General features: G+C 45.4%; 1 long non-coding RNA gene across 1 annotated transcript; it reads right to left on the bottom strand.

Annotated features, from left to right (window-relative positions):
* Positions 1 to 14,140: 14,140 nt before the first annotated feature.
* LOC119089193 lies at positions 14,141 to 15,619 on the bottom strand. The gene is made up of 3 exons (XR_005093056.1): positions 15,394 to 15,619; positions 14,681 to 14,831; positions 14,141 to 14,179 (listed from the first exon to the last, which is right to left on the bottom strand). It is a non-coding gene; the product is annotated as an uncharacterized LOC119089193 (long non-coding RNA).
* Between the last annotated feature and the right edge of the window lie 265 nt (positions 15,620 to 15,884).

The raw sequence follows: 15,884 nt of genomic DNA, 5'->3' as shown, positions 1-15,884 counted from the left end.
TCTCAACATGTAAGTAGAGATTTGTTTGTTTGTTTTTTCAAGACAGGATCTGTCTGTGTATTCCTGACTGTCCCAGAACTCGCTCTGTAGACCAAGCTGGCCTCCAACTCAGAGATCCACCTGCCTCTGCCTCCCTAGTGCTGGGAGTGCTACACAGAGAAACCCTGTCCGGGGGTGGGGGTGGGGGTGAGTTGGCAGTAGACTGGGACTCGGGGGTCTATGTCCGTGCTACAGTGTCTGCCTAGCAAGTTCGTGGCCCTGGGTTTGATCCCAAGCATTACGAAAACAAAACAAAATACCTCCATCAAACCAATCAGCTAACAGAGTAGAAAACAAACCCCACCCTGGGACACAGGCCAGAGGCTCTACTCTGACGAAACAGGACAGGTAGGAGGAGGCATCTGGGCTCCAGTGTAAGCAAGAGATGGAAGGTGCCCGATCACCAGCAGGGAGGAGGGTCGGTTCTCAAAGCTGGCCAAGTTCTACATGGCAGTAAGTTCCCACCTGATCAGCCAACCAGCACAGGAAATCCAGGCTACAAGCAGTCGGCAGAGTGTGCCTCTGGCTCTTAGATGATGTGTCTAGGATCCAGCTCCTTGGGAGGGAGGACCAGGAAAAGCAAGATGAGCAGCAGCAAGCACCACTTGAACCAGGTACACAGCTAGATGCAAGGGTTAATGGAGACTGTGGTCAACAGCTAACTGAATATTTCAAAGTGGCTCCTACAGAGAATTTGGACCGTTCCAACATTAAAAAGTGCGCGCTGTAGGTGTGCATTGTATCCATGTATTTAAAAGTCCCAGTGTATCCCCATAAAATAGGCAATTGCTATGAGTCAATTAGAAACATACCAAATTAAAATAATAACTTAAAAATAATGTTACGTTGATTTAAAAACCACAGACATTTTATGTGTAATGATGAAGTTCTGGGCTTCCCTCCAAGCTCTAGAATTCCTAGTCCTACCCTCTACAACTGGTAGCTGGGATCAAGATGGGGAGGGATTACAGGGGCCAGTTAGGGGGCCAAGGCTTCCTAAACCCCTGAGGAAGGAGAGTTGATTACTTCCTGCCTGAGCACTGGTCCAGCCACCTGCACATTGTTGGAGGAGGTGAGGAAGCAGGAGGTGACGTCAGCGACTCAACTTGATGGAGGACGTCAGGAGCACAGGTGCACATCCCATACCCTGCTGAATCCAAATGGCAGCCTTAGGCAGTGCTGGATGGTGCCGCTACATAATATATAGTAGAATATCTGCAGTCGGGCTGTAGATATTCTATATATGCGCTTACACAGCACGTCATCATCTCTAAACCACGTCGTAAAGACTGACACACTGGTTCCTCTGACCAAGCCTGAGAAATGCGAAAGGAGTTCATTTTTATGCTCATGAAATAGACAACAACTAGGTAGTGGTATACATGTTGTCACAGAGCTAATAAGTCACACAGGTCTGGAAGTAGGAAAGAACATCCAGGACCACAAATCAAGATGCTCAAGACCCTTGTGTAAAAACTGCATATAACCTACTCATATCTTCCTGCACACCTTCAGTCACCATATGTCCCTCATAACAAATAACTAACGTAATGTGGAAATCTGTAAGTCACTGTCCTACTATATTGTATGGGGGAAATAACAGAAGTATCTGCCTTAGTTAAGTACAGACACAATTCACTTCCTAAATATTTTTGATCCACTACTGGCCAAATCTATAGATTCAGAACCCACTAATAAGAACTGTCAGCTACACTTTGAAAATTGCTAAGAGTAGATTAAAGTGTGTTCACACACATTTTTTTAAAAAAGGGGCGGGGTTGCCGGGCGGTGGTGACGCACGCCTTTAATCCCAGCACTCGGGAGGCAGAGGCAGGCGGATCTTTGTGAGTTCGAGGCCAGCCTGGGCTACCAAGTGAGTTCCAGGAAAGGCGCAAAGCTACACAGAGAAACCCTGTCTCGAAAAACTAAAAAAAAAAAAAAAAAAAAAAAGGGGCGGGGGGTTGGGGATGTAGCTCAGGGGTAGAGCGCTTGCCTAGCAAGCACAAGGCCCTGGGTTCAGTCCTCAGCACTGGAAAATTTAAAAAAAAAAATAAAAAAACTCATTCGTTTGTGTGCTAATCATCATTATTTCACGAAGTATGTAAATCAACATAGCACTTTGTTCACAGACACATACAATTTCTACTTGCCAACTGAAATAAGATGAGGCCGAGCATTGGAGTCTCACAAATGAGATTAAGGCTCAAAGAGATCAGACCATTCCCAAAGGACACAAAGCTGGCAGGTGGCCCGATCACAGCACTCGCCGAAGTCTTTGTGAGTGCCTGGGATTGCTTTGGTTCCTTCCCTGCAGAACTAACTGTTCTTCCTCCTGTGGGACCACCTCAATCCCTCCTCCCTTCCCCCGATGTTCCTCTTTGTCTCCAGGGAGACACACGGTCCCTTTGAGCACTCTGGGGAGCGCAGACCTTTCCAGAGATAAACAGACTAAAGGTGATCTGGAATAGGGACAGTCAGTCCTCTGCATTCCACAGCTTCCTGGTCTGGTGCCTACTGTCTGGTTCCACGTGTACACTCCGGTCTCATGGCCTTTGGCTATCCAGATGTTTGGGAGGCTTGCCTCAAGCTGCTTGCTGGTCTCCAAATGGCGGGGCTACTGTGACAGAGAAAGAATGTGAAATAGGAAAACATGACCAGGAGACTCATTGACCAGGGAAGACCATCACCTGGTGATCCAGTGGCCACAATGACTGAAGGAACTAGGAGGCGGTGTAGTGGGAGCGACGTGACATTTCAGAGACTTAGAGAAGACGTCACTGAACCCTTCAATCTAGAAGGATGAGTAGAAGTCAGCCAGTGGTAACTAAACATCTGCTTTCACTGAAAGTTGTCTTACTCTGTTGTATGAACAACAAAAACCATGAGGAACTGACAGACACACACTGGCCAAGACTGCCCTTGCTTTGGCATACCCTCTTAGACCAGCGCCTTGAATTTTTATGGAGCCTACGAACTTAGTTTCAATGTAACATCTTCCAAAGCAACTAGAAACATTTTACCTAGAGACTGACATTGGAGACTTATTAGATCTAAAATAAGACCTGATTATAAATAGCCTGCTTTAAAAAAAAAAAAAAAAAAAAAATCAATAAACTCTCCTTAATCCCCGCCTCCAGTGAGGGGGAAAAAAAGAGACCTTCCGTGTCTTCCCTAAAAAAGTCAGTATTTACACAAAGGTTTGTGGTGCCAGATTGAGAATGCCAAGATGCCCTGGGCTCCTAGCAGCTGCCCGCACGCTCAGAGCCTCGCATGACTTATTTGGCGTTAGCTAATCTCGGCTCCAGGCTTGCTTACATTTTTGAGTTACCCTTTCTGCCTGGAATGCATCTCCGAGTTCTCGTTAGAGCTGTCTCCCCAGCCCGGGGCCCGCGCTCTTTTGTTGCTGTTCCTTACTACCCTGCCATTCGTAATCTTGACTGCCCGAGCAGGCAGCCAGGCCCTGGTGTGTTCCCCATCAATCTGACACTTCCCTTCTGCGCCAGACCAGATGGAGGCTGAGACGCCTTCTCTTCCTCTCCCCTGTCCTCGCAGCTCTGCCCAGGTGCGCCCAGGTGCAGCCTTTCTTGTGGTGTTCACAGTAAGATGACGATGACGATGATGATGATGATGATCCTGAGTGTAGGCAGGATGGTGAAGTTTTCCATCCCGACCATTGTGTCCTAGAGACACCGGTGTGCTGGTCTGTCCGCTGATACGGGGCCACTCACCGGTAAAGCAGGGGCTCTCTGGTGTCCCACCATGGATCTCTTGAACCCCTATTTTCCAGTAATGACTCTCTTTTCAGAAAATAAAAATGTACTTCCTCTTAAAACTCATTCACTTTTATTTTTATTTTTATTTTAGAGCTGAGGACCGAACCCAGGGCCTTGTGCTTGCTAGGCAAGTGCTCTACCACTGAGCTAAATCCCCAACCCCATCCATATTCATCACTTTTAAAAAACTTTTTCTAGCTTTAAAATATTTTGTTTTGCATAGAACTCTATAGGTAAAGTTATCAGAAAACACTCCTAATTTTCTAGAGACAAACACTGTTTGATGGTGTAGTACTTATTTAAGAATTTATTTCATTGTGTTTTGTTCATTACAAGAGTATTACAAAAAACAAAAAAAAAAAAACAAAAAAAAAAAACAGAGTAATACAACCTTTGATATGAGATGAAAAACTTCCCTAGGGTAAATTTCACCCCAAAATTTAAAGTTCCAATCTGTTTATGAAAAAAAAATTAGACAAACTTAAATTGAAGCTTACTCTACAAAACATCTAACCAGCCTTAATCAAAGCCAGTGGGGCGGTGGTAGTGCACGCCTTTTTGATCCCAGAACTCAGGGGGATGGAAGCAGGCAGATCTCTGAGTTCTGAGTCCAGCCTGATCTACAGAGAGAGTTCCAGGACAGCCAGGGCTACACAGAGAAACCCTGTCCTGAAAAACAACAACAACAACAACAACAACACACACACACACACACACACACACACACACACAAACCAACATCAAAATCATCAAAACCCAGGAAAGTCCATGAAAACGCCTTAGCGGGCTTGCTCACTAAGAAGGGCACATGCTCACTAAGCAAGCTGTGCAATGCTGAAGGCCAAACCCAAGACTGGCGAAAGTCAGGTGAAGTTTTGAAAAGTCCTCATAAGAATCAGGGCAGTGTGCACACGCCTGCAACCCCAGCACTCAGGAAACAGACACGGGACCGCAAATCCAAGGCCAGCCTGGGCTACACGCTAAGACCCAGTCTCAAAGAAACAAAAAGGGTTTGGGATGTGTTTGCCTGGTGTGCAAGAGGCCCTGAGCTCCATCCCCAGCGATTGTGTGTGTGTGTGTGTGCGTGTGTGTGTGTGTGTGTGTGTGTGTGTGTGTGTGTATAAGTTCAACCGGTAAATAATATTTCCAATCCCACCATGAGAGTGTGCACGTACGTCAATGCTAATGGACCGGCCCTGGTTCATTAGTTGTGGTGAACACAGAATTTAACACTCGTGCAAAGGGAATATTGGATTGGAGAGCTCTCTAGATCATTGCAGCCTTTCCGTAAATCAGATTTTAAGGTTTATTTCTTAAAAGCATGACATTATCAGTGGGGCAGGGCAGGGGGCGGAGGATGTAGGCAATCTAGAAGGAGGCAGAACTGGAGGCGACAGCTTCTCTGCTCCCGTCTCCCCACGTCACAGGCCTCGTTTTCAGGGACTATTGAAGCTCTGGCTGTTTGTTTGTTTGTTTGTTTGTTTGTCTAATGTTACCACATATGCCCTTTCTGGCGCTCTTAAAAATTCTTCCTGAAGGCTGTTTTATGAGTTGAGTATTGTTTATTGCACCGTTTCTCTTGCCAAAATAAACTGTGAGCCGCACCTACATTACTGAGAGTCTTGATCTAATCATCTACATTTTAGAATGCTTCCTTCTGCAAAGAGACACTCCTGTCTCCTCCAGGCAACAGGAAAGATGGCAGAATCTTCAGAGGTCATCTCTGGGGTCACCACAAAACTTGTTTCATCAAATGGAATCCAGGAGAGTTTGAGTTTAAAAGATTTTCCTCCCTTGCCTTTGTTCCTCATGATAGAGACATGTATCACCCAGTTGACCTAATCTAGACACTGGCATCTCTGGCTAAAACCAGGAATGTCTGAATGTTGCTGTGTAGCTAGAGTTTTCCAGTCCTGCCTGGCCCACCGTCAGGACAAATCTGTCTCACCTGCCAATCCCACAGCTGCTCAGACTCAACTGAGTAAACACACAGAGACCTATATTACTTATAAACTGTATGGCCGCAGCAGGCTTCTTGCTATCTACTTCTTCTGTCTTAAATTAACCCATGTTTATTAGTCTATAAGTTGCCACATGGCTCGTGGCTTACCGGTATCTTTTACAGGCAGCTGGCAGCATCTCTCTGACTCAGCCTTCCACTTCCCAGAATTCTCCTCTCTCCTTGTCCCGCCGATACTGCCTGCCTGGCCACTGGCCAATCAGTGTTTTATTTATCAACCAATCAGAGCAACGCATTTAACATACAGAACATCCCACAGCATTGCTGTAGGTTGAGCTGTGTCTTCCACAAACATATCCCCCAGGAGCCTCATTCTTGTATACAGTACTTGGACTATGGTCTTCCAAAACAGGGTCTCTGTGGATGTCATTTGGCAAGATGAAATCAGACTACATTATGGTGGACCCTAAATCCAGTGACTGATATCACTGTGATAGTTCATGTGCTATTCTACAATGTCCCCCAAAGGCCCATGTGCCTTAAAGGTTTAGTCCTTGGCTTGGTTCTGTTGGGAAGCTTTTACAAGGTGGGACTTTCTAGGGGGTTTTCTAGTCACTGGGGTCATGATTTTGAAGGGAACAGTGGGACTTTGTCCCTTACTGTTTTGGGTCCTAGCCATAAGACAAATTGTTTTGCCATACTATGTACCCAAATCATGTACTCAGCACAAACATAAAAGCAACAGGGACTAATTAACCAAGGATGGAATCTTTTAGAACAAGACCCAAAATAACCTTCTCCCATTAATTAGTTGTTTATCATGAATTGTTTGTAAGCTGAGTTTTTTGTTGGTACAGCCAGTCGGCTCTGCCCTACCAGCTACTCCCAAATAACCACACAGAGACTTAATATTAATTATAAATGTCCAGCTGATAGCTTAGGCTTGCTACTAATTAGCTCTTACAACTTAGTTCATATTTTTATTTATGTTCTACCATGTGACTTGGTACCTTATCTCAGTATGGCACATTCATCTCCTGCTTCCTCTTCATCTCCTCGAGACTCCTCAGACTCTGCCCTTCTTCCCACCATCCTCCTAGTCTGGCTCTCCCACCCAATCTCTTCCTACCCAGCTATAGGCCAGTCAGCTCTTTATTAACCAATGAGAGTACCACATATTTACAGTGTACAAAGATTGTTCCACAGCAGCTGTTTTTTGGTTTTATTTCTATTTTGTTTACAGTAACAGAAAGTTGACTCTCACCATGTGAAGGCACAGAGACATGCACAGAATCCAGAGTGAAGGTAGAGACAGAGACTGGAACAATAAATCTATAGGCCACAGGACAACAGGGATTGCTAGCCTATCTGTGCCAGGAAAGAACAGGGAACGGAGTCCCCCTCTGAACCCTACAAAGGAACCGACCTGCCAACACGTTCATTTTTCCACATCCAGACTCCAGAACTGTGAGCTAGGAAGTGTCTGTTGTTTTAAGCCACCCAGCTTGGGATGTTTTATTACAACAGCCCTGGGAAATTAAATGCAATGGGCCATGGCCTCAGATGACTCCTGTTCAAGCCGAGCTCTGGGAAAAGGAAAAGGGGAAAAGGAAAAAGCTGCGGTTCTTCTGCTGGCCAGGGTCAGTGACAGGGGAATCACGGAGACCGTGTGGGCGAAGTGCTATGCAAAGAGCCCGTCCAGCTACAGGTGTTGGATGTCAGTCCCTGCTCGGCCCTCCCTCCTCCTGAAGGCCTTTTCTTCTGGTTGGACAGAGGGCCACAGTGATCACTTCCTTCCCTTTCATCCATGTCCATGCTATTTCTAGAAATTCTGAGTTGTTACTCGCCAGGACATGCCTTTAACACACAAAATCTCTGGGTTGAGAAGACACTGATTTCCAAACTTTGGCTGTGACAGGATGAATTACTTCATCACTTTATGCACTTGTAAATCATTTGTAATTAATTTTCTCTGGAAGCGCACAAATACCCAACTTTAACAATTACTGCTGTATTTTTTTTTCAATTTTTATGAAGTAAGCGTGTATTTCTTTTATGATAAACACATTGCTATAAAATCTCCTTTAAAGGAGGATCCTCCTTACATACATAACCTACCTGGGTGGACAGATTCCCTTCAGGACAGAGGAGTGAGGTTGATGAGGAGAACAAGATGTTAGACAAATAGCTTTCGAAGGGCATGGTGTTGCACATACTTAATCCCGTACTCAGGAAGCAGAGGCAGGAGGGAGGAGCTCTGTGAGTTTGAGGTCACCCTGGTCTACATAGATGAGCCAGGACTCGATAGTAAGACCCTGTCTCAGCCTGGCAGTGGTGGCACACACCTTTAATCCCAGCACTCGGGAGGCAGAGGCAGGCGGATCTCTGTGAGTTCGAGGCCAGCCTGGGCTAACAAGTGAGTCCCAGAAAAGGCGCAAAGCTACGTCTCGAAAAACCAAAAAAAAAAAAAAAAAAAAAAAAAGAAAGAAGAAAGAAAGAAAGGAAGGAAGGAAGGAAGGAAGGAAGCAGGCAGAGAGGGAGGGAGGGAGGAAAAGAGAGAGAGAAAAAAAGAAAAGGGAATGATCTTCTAGTACTGACCTGGGGACCTCTTAGGTCCAAGGCACCGCTGTTTTTAAGGGGCTGTTTACAAGGTTCTGAAGGTGAGCGCATCATGGGATAGACTCCCTTTATGGTATAGAGAGTAGAGTCCTAAAGGAGTTTAATGATTTTTATTACAACCCTAGAGTCTGGATGGCAAGAGGAACCATTTCTCAGACTTTCCTTGGACTTCAGTAAATGCGAAGTAAAGCTGTGGGCGGAGAGAAGTGTCTGAGGTTCACCATAAAAAGGCAGACCGCCCCTCCGGGGTGACCTCTTCAGTGTCTTCTGGAGATCGGAGCGGTGACTTTCTGCATCACTTGTATCTAATAGTATAACTGCATCTAATAGTATAACTCAAGGCTTAACAGCCTGACACTGCAGTATTCATAGGGATCCGAGTTCCTCCGGGTAGGGAAGTCACGGGTAGTGGGTTAACAAGATGATTCTGACTTGAGCCCTCTCAGGAGGCTACGTGGGACGCAGCTACTGGGTCTGGAGGGTCTGCTCCCAAGATGGATTACTCACATGGCTGGCAGCTGATGCTGGCTGTCGGGAGTTAGGCCATCTCCACAGGAAGGCATCTCCACGGGACTGGCTTCCTCCAAAACAACCAATCCAAGAACAAGCATGGTGGTTGACTTAATGGCATAACTTGGTCTGCAGGATACTATTGGTCACACAGTTAGGTTATACTAAGTATGGAAAGAGGAACACGCACGCACGCGTGCGCGCGCGCAGGAGGTGAGGATCCCTGGGGACCATGTTGGAAGCTGGCTGCAGATCTCTCGACAGGGTGAAGCCATGATTGGAGCTTTATCATCAGATCCTTGGCTGACTGCTAGGCAACAAACTCTGGGACTGGGAGCATCCAAAACCCTGGTGCCAAATCCAGAAAGCGAAGCATTCAGAATGCCTCGCTTCATGGGGATCTAGAAAAGTTGACCCAAGAGGTCAGAAAACCCTGACAAACACTTGACCCGCCCAGCTCAGCACTAACCCCCACTCCTTAGTCATGTCTGATCTAGATGCTGTGATATGCACAAATCTTAAGTCCGTTGGTCTAGTTTATTATTTATTTATTTATTTATTTATTTATTTATTTAATGTGCACTGGTGTTTTGCCTGCATGAATGTCTGTGTGAGGGTGTTGGATCCTCTGGAACTGGAGTTACAGACAGTTGTGAACTGCCATGTGGATGCTGGGAATTGAACCGGGGTCCTCTGGAAAAGCAGCTAGTGCTCCTAACAACTGAGCCATCTCTCCAGCAGCTCCCCAACACACACGCATTGGTCTAGTTTTGAATCAAGCTTTACAACAAGGAAATTCAAATCCATCATAGGAACTATAGAAAGTGCCCTTGTGGCCCTTCCCAGTAACCTCCCAATTCCATCCACATATTCACATCTGAAGCAAAGGATATCCTGATATAACACCACTGCAGGCTTTAACATGTCCTAGGAATTCAAATAAATGAAATCGTACAGCATTTGTTTATTGTCTTTTTTCTTTTTAAATCTATATACGATTCATCCATGTTCTCATACATCAATAGCTTGCTTCTCTTAACATACTTTTTAAAGATTTACTTATTATGTGTTCAGTGTTCTGCCTGCATCTATGCTTGCATTCCAGAAGAGGGCACCAGATCTCATTACAGATGGTTGTGAGCCACCATGTGGTTGTTGGGAATTGAACTCAGGAAGAGCAGCCAGTGCTCTTAACCTCTGAGTCATCTCTCCAGACCTCTTAACTTATTTTTAAAAACATTTAATCCCAAAGAAGAATTTAAGGACAATTCCATTAACACTAGTAGCTCCCTGATTAGATGTAGCCATTATTCACCTTCTGCCCCAACCTAGACTTTTATTCTTTCAGTATCTCTTTTTACTGAACCACTTGAAACTTGGAGATACCAAGAGACACTTTATCCCTAAATACTTCAGCATGGGCTCCTAAGAACAAGGATATGGTGTGACCACAATGTCATTATAATGCTCATAAGATATTTGACATCTGTATAACTATGCTGATAGGGAGTCCATGTTCATGTTCCCTAATAACAGTCTCTACATGAGGGCAGGTGCACATCCTAGCAATGTGTTGGGCTCTGAGAATACAGGTTCAGTTGCTCTGACCTTGACGCTTCCTCATCCTGCTCTCCCTCATACACACCCCTTCCTCTTCTCTCTGGGCATCATTGCTTCCCATACCTAGAAGCCTGGCATCATGGGTAGTTGACAACACCTTCTGCTTCCTTCTCCAAGTGCCAGAGCCAGAGAAACAGAAAATGCCAGGTATTCAGTGTGCAAAGAGAGAGGAAGCCCCAGTGGCTGGATTGGGGTGAGCCCATCTGCCATCATTCACCATCAGTTAAATCCCACAAGGCTTTCACAAGCCCTCTGTCTCCAGGTATGAACCCTTCTGAATAGCTCAGGTTAGACTTGAGCTATATAGTCCTACCATCTTCCTGCCTCAGCCTTCTGAGTACTGGGCTACATAGTTTAAGTCTAGCCTGAGCTACCTATTGAAACCCTGTCTCTATGTCAGTCAATCAATAAAGTAAATAAACAACCAGGCCCCACTGTCCTAGTCAGGGTTACTATTGCTGTGATGAAATACCATGACCAAAAATCAAGTTGAGGAGAAAAGGATTTATTTAGTTTACACTTCCATACCATAGTCTATCACTGAGGGAAGTCAGGACAGGAACTCAAACAGGGAAGGAACCTGGAGGCAGAAGTTGATGTAGATGCCATGGAGGGGTGCTGCTTACTGACTTGCTCCTCATGGCTTGCTCAGATGTTGTGGAATATTAGTTGAAAAAAGATATGTTACATTTGTGTATGCTGTGGGACATTTGTTTAATGATGCAAAGATGTATTGCATTCTTTTATGTTGCATTTGTCTAACTCTGTGAAGCTGTGTTACTGTGCCTGTCTAAAACACCTGATTGAGCCAATAAAAAACTGAACGGCCAATAGCAAGGCAGGAGAAAGGATAGGCAGGGCTGGCAGGCAGAAAGGATACATCGAAGAAGAAAAAGAGAAGAGGAAAGAATGAGAAAAAGGACAAGGAGAGGAGGATGCCAGGGGCCAGCCACCCAGCTACCCAGCCAGACACGGAATAAGAAGAAAAGAAAAGATATAGAGAAAAAAGTAAAAGCCCAGAGGCAAAAGGTAAACGAGATAATTTAAGTTAAGAAAAATTGGCTAAAAAGAATCTGTACAATAAAACAACCTCTGGAGGCATCACAATCCCTGACTTCAAGCTCTACTATAGAGCTACAGTAATAAAAACAGATTGGTATTGGCATAAAAACCGACATGTGGACCAATGGAATCGAATTGAAGACCCTGACATTAACCCACACACCTATGAACATATAATTTTTGACAAAGAAGCCAAAAGTGTACAATGGAAAAAAGAAAGCATCTTCAACAAATGGTGCTGGTATAACTGGATATCAATGTGTAGAAGGCTGCAAATAGATCCATATCTGTCACCGTGCACAAAACTTAAGTCCAAGTGGATCAAGGACCTCAACATAAATCCAGCTACTCTCAACCTGCTAGAAGAGAAAGTAGGAAGTAGTCTTGAACGCATTGGCATAGGAGATCACTTCCTAAATATAACACCAGTAGCACAGACACTGAGAGAAACAATCAATCAATGGGACCTCCTGAAACTGAGAAGCTTTTGTAGAGCAAAGGATACGGTCAACAAGGCAAAGCGACAGCCTACAGAATGGGAAAAGATCTTCACCAACCCCACATGTGACAGAGGACTGATATCCAGAATATATAAGGAACTCAAGAAATTAGACATCAAAACGACCAGCAGTCCAATTGAGAAATGGGCTTTAGAACTAAACAGAGAATTCTCAACAGAGGAAACCCAAATGGCTGAAAGACATTTAAGGAATTGCTCAACATCCCTAATCATCAGGGAAATGCAAATCAAAACAACTCTGAGATACCACCTTACGCCTGTCAGAGTGGCTAAGATCAAAAACACTGAAGACACTTTATGCTGGAGAGGATGTGGAACTAGGGGAACTCTCCTCCACTGCTGGTGGGAATGCAAGCTTGTACAACCACTTTGGAAATCAATATGGTGCTTTCTTAGAAAATTGGGAATCAATCTCCCCCAAGATCCAGCTATACCACTCCTGGGCATATACCCAAGAAATGCTCAATCATACCACAAGAGCACTTGCTCAGCTATGTTCATATCAGCATTGTTTGTAATAGCCAAAACCTGGAAACAACCTAGATGCCCTTCAACTGAAGAATGGATAAATAAATTGTGGCACATATACACAATGGAATACGACTCAGCAGAGAAAAACAATGACATCATGAGGTTTGCAGGCAAACGGATGGATCTAGAAAAAATCATCCTGAGTGAGGTAACCCAGACTCAGAAAGACAAATATGGTATGTACTCACTCATAGGAAGATGCTAGATGTGGAACAAGGATGACTGGACTGCTACTCACATCACCAGTGAGGCTACCTGGAAAACGGACCCCAAGAAGACACGGAGAAATGGATGAGATCTACATGAACAGCCTGGACATGAGTGGGAGCAATGAAGGGCGAGGGTCGAGGGAAAGAGAGCGGGAGATCCTAGCTGGATCAAGAAAAGAGAGGGAGAACAAGGAATAGGAGACCATGGTAAATGAAGACTACATGAGAAAAGGAAGAAACAAAGAGCTAAAGAGGCCCACAGAAATCCACAAAGATACCCCCACAAAAGACTGCTGGCAATGGTTGAGAGACAGCCGGGACTGACCTACTCTGGTGATGGGATGGCCAAACACCCTAATAGTTGTGCCATAAACCCCATCCAAGGACTGAGGAATCTGGATGTAGACATCCATGGCTAGGCCCCTGGTGGAGCGCTGGGAGTCTAATTAGTGAGAAAGAGGAGGGTTATATGAGTGAGAATTGTTGAAACCAAGGTTGGATAAAGCACAGGGACAAATAACCAAATGAATGGAAACACATGAACTATGAACCAAAGGCTGAGGGGCCCCCAACTGGATCAGGCCCTCTGAATAGGTGAGACAGTCGATTGGCTTGATCTGTTTGGGAGGCATCTAGGCAGTGGTACCAGGTCCTGGGCTCGTTGCATGAGTTAGCTGTTTGAAACCTGGGATTTATGCAGGGATGCTTGGCTCAATCTGGGAGGAGGGGACTGGACCTGCCTAGACTGAGTCTATCAGGTTGATCTCAGTCCTTGGGGGAGACCTTGATCTGGAGGAGGTGGGAATAGGGGTGGGCTGGGGGGGAGGGGAGGGGGCAGGAAGGGAGAGAACAAGGGAATCTGTGGCTATTATGTAGAACTGAATAGTATTGTAAAATAAATAAATAAATAAATAAAATTTAAAAAAAAAAAGAAAGAAAAGAAAAATTGGTTAGAAATAAGCCAAGCTAAGGCTGGGCATTCATAAGAAAGAATAAGTCTCTGTGTGATTATTTGGGAGCTGGGTGGCAGGCTCCCCAAAGAGCAAAAGGTTGGGGGAAAAAAAAAACCTACACTCAGACTGCTTTCTTATAGAACCCTGGTTCACCAGCCCAGGGATGGCACCCCCCACAATGGACTAGATCCTTCCCTATCAATCATTAATGAAGAAGATGTTTTGCAGGCTTTCCTTTAACCCGATCTTATGGAGACGTTTTCTTGATTGAGGTTCCCTCCTCTAAGATGACTTTAGCTTGTATCAAGTTGACATAAACGTGAGCAGCATGTAGGAGAGTTCTGCCTCTGTGTATGTCTGTGCACCACACATCTGCCCAGTGCCTGCAGAGGAGGGGACAGGATGTTAGACACCTAGAAAGGAGAGTTGCAAGTCACTGTGCGGGTGCTAGGTATTGAACCCGGGTCTTTTGAAAGAGCAGCTAGTGCTCTTAACCGCTGAGCCACTCTGGCCTCTCTGAGAGATACCAGGCTGGGTTTAGGAACATCCCCCGTCCCCCTCGCCGCCCGCAAAACTGAAGAAGAAGAGCTCAGCCTTTGTCCTTCGATGCCACCTCATCTGGGGGGATTCTGAGTTTTTCCGCTTCTCTTTCAACCAGTCGAACTTAACAACGCCTTCGCGGCTGAGTCCACTGATGGACATGAGAAAAGCCACAAGCTGTGGAAACTGGAAAGGAAGCGGCAAGAAGAAAAGAGAGGATGGGAGAGGCATAGTACGGCTTATCAGGATCAAAGGACAGAAACACGTCCGTAAAAAGGAAAAACAGACCCCGAGCCCCTCAATCAACTGGCTAGAGCAAAGCCAGACCCCGAGCCTCAACCAACCGGCCGAGAGCGGCTGCAGCACCACCGCACTGGCCAGCCCAGAGCACTTCCGTGTTACTGTTATCCGTCGTCGTCGTTGTTATTGTTGGTGGTGGCGTTTCATGCTTCTTGTGTGCGGCCTGGATTTTTTTAACAGCTGCTTCCTTCATCTCTAAAAAGTGAAGACATTCTGTCTGAACGGTTTGACGGATTCAAGCTGCAGAATTCCAAATGACCAGCAGGTGTCAACCAACTAACATGATTTTTCGTCCTACTTTAAAAAAAAAAAAGAGTTCCATGGAACCTAGATGGGGTCAATGGAAGTCCACCTTCACCAGCGCCTCACAGGCTGTTCAGAGTTACCCTAATATATTTTTTCCTTCCTTCCTTTCTTCTTTCCTTCCTTCCCACATTTTTTTTACAGTACTGGGATCAAACCAAGGGCCTCCCCCATACATCCACTTAAGCACTCTTCTTCCAAGACAACAGTCTAGTCCCACCATTCACTTCTTACAGCCTCGCTTCCTTCCAATTCAGCACCAACCGTCAACCTATTCATTGAACCCTCATTATTTATAATTTTGGGGTATGGAGATAGAAAGGGAACCGTGATTCTATCTCTGCCCAGAGAACTGTCTGCTGCTGAGCCTAGAGAAGGCTCAGTCACCAGAGCAGTGCGTTGGTGACATTGCTATGATCCCAACTACAGCTGATTTCTTTCTCACGCAGGAGACCAGAGAGATGAGTGGTCCAGGCTGCTGGCGCCGCTGAGCTCCTTTGGGTCATTTAGGGACGTGGCTCTCGCCCATCTTGTTGCATCACAGTTCCTAAGAGGTTGTCCTTAGCTGCGTGGTCAAAGCTGGGTCATGACCACGTCTTGTGCTCCGTCCAGAAAAAGAGGAAGAGAAAAAGCAGACAGTGAACTATTTCCTTTTAAGCAGTAAGCAGAGGTGTCGTGCTTATCTCTCATAGCCACATTCTAGGGCAGGGCCCGAGTCATATGTTTGGCCTTATCTAGCCACAAGGAAGTCTGGGAAATGTAGTCATTTGTTAGGTTATGATATGCCTAAGGTATTAATATGAAACAGCTAGTAATCTTATCAGAAAGCTCTCTCTCTCTCTCTCCTCTCTGACTCATGAAACAACTTCCTATTTCCTGATATCACTACCAATTGTAACATCACTGTCACAGTTTAGAAATTCCAGTTCATAGGAACTGGGGGGG

The sequence above is a fragment of the Peromyscus leucopus genome, chromosome 17, assembly GCF_004664715.2.
Source record: "Peromyscus leucopus breed LL Stock chromosome 17, UCI_PerLeu_2.1, whole genome shotgun sequence".
Taxonomy (NCBI): Eukaryota; Metazoa; Chordata; class Mammalia; order Rodentia; family Cricetidae; genus Peromyscus; species Peromyscus leucopus.
Note: the sequence above shows the minus strand (reverse complement) of the source record. Positions and strands in the feature narration are given on the sequence as shown.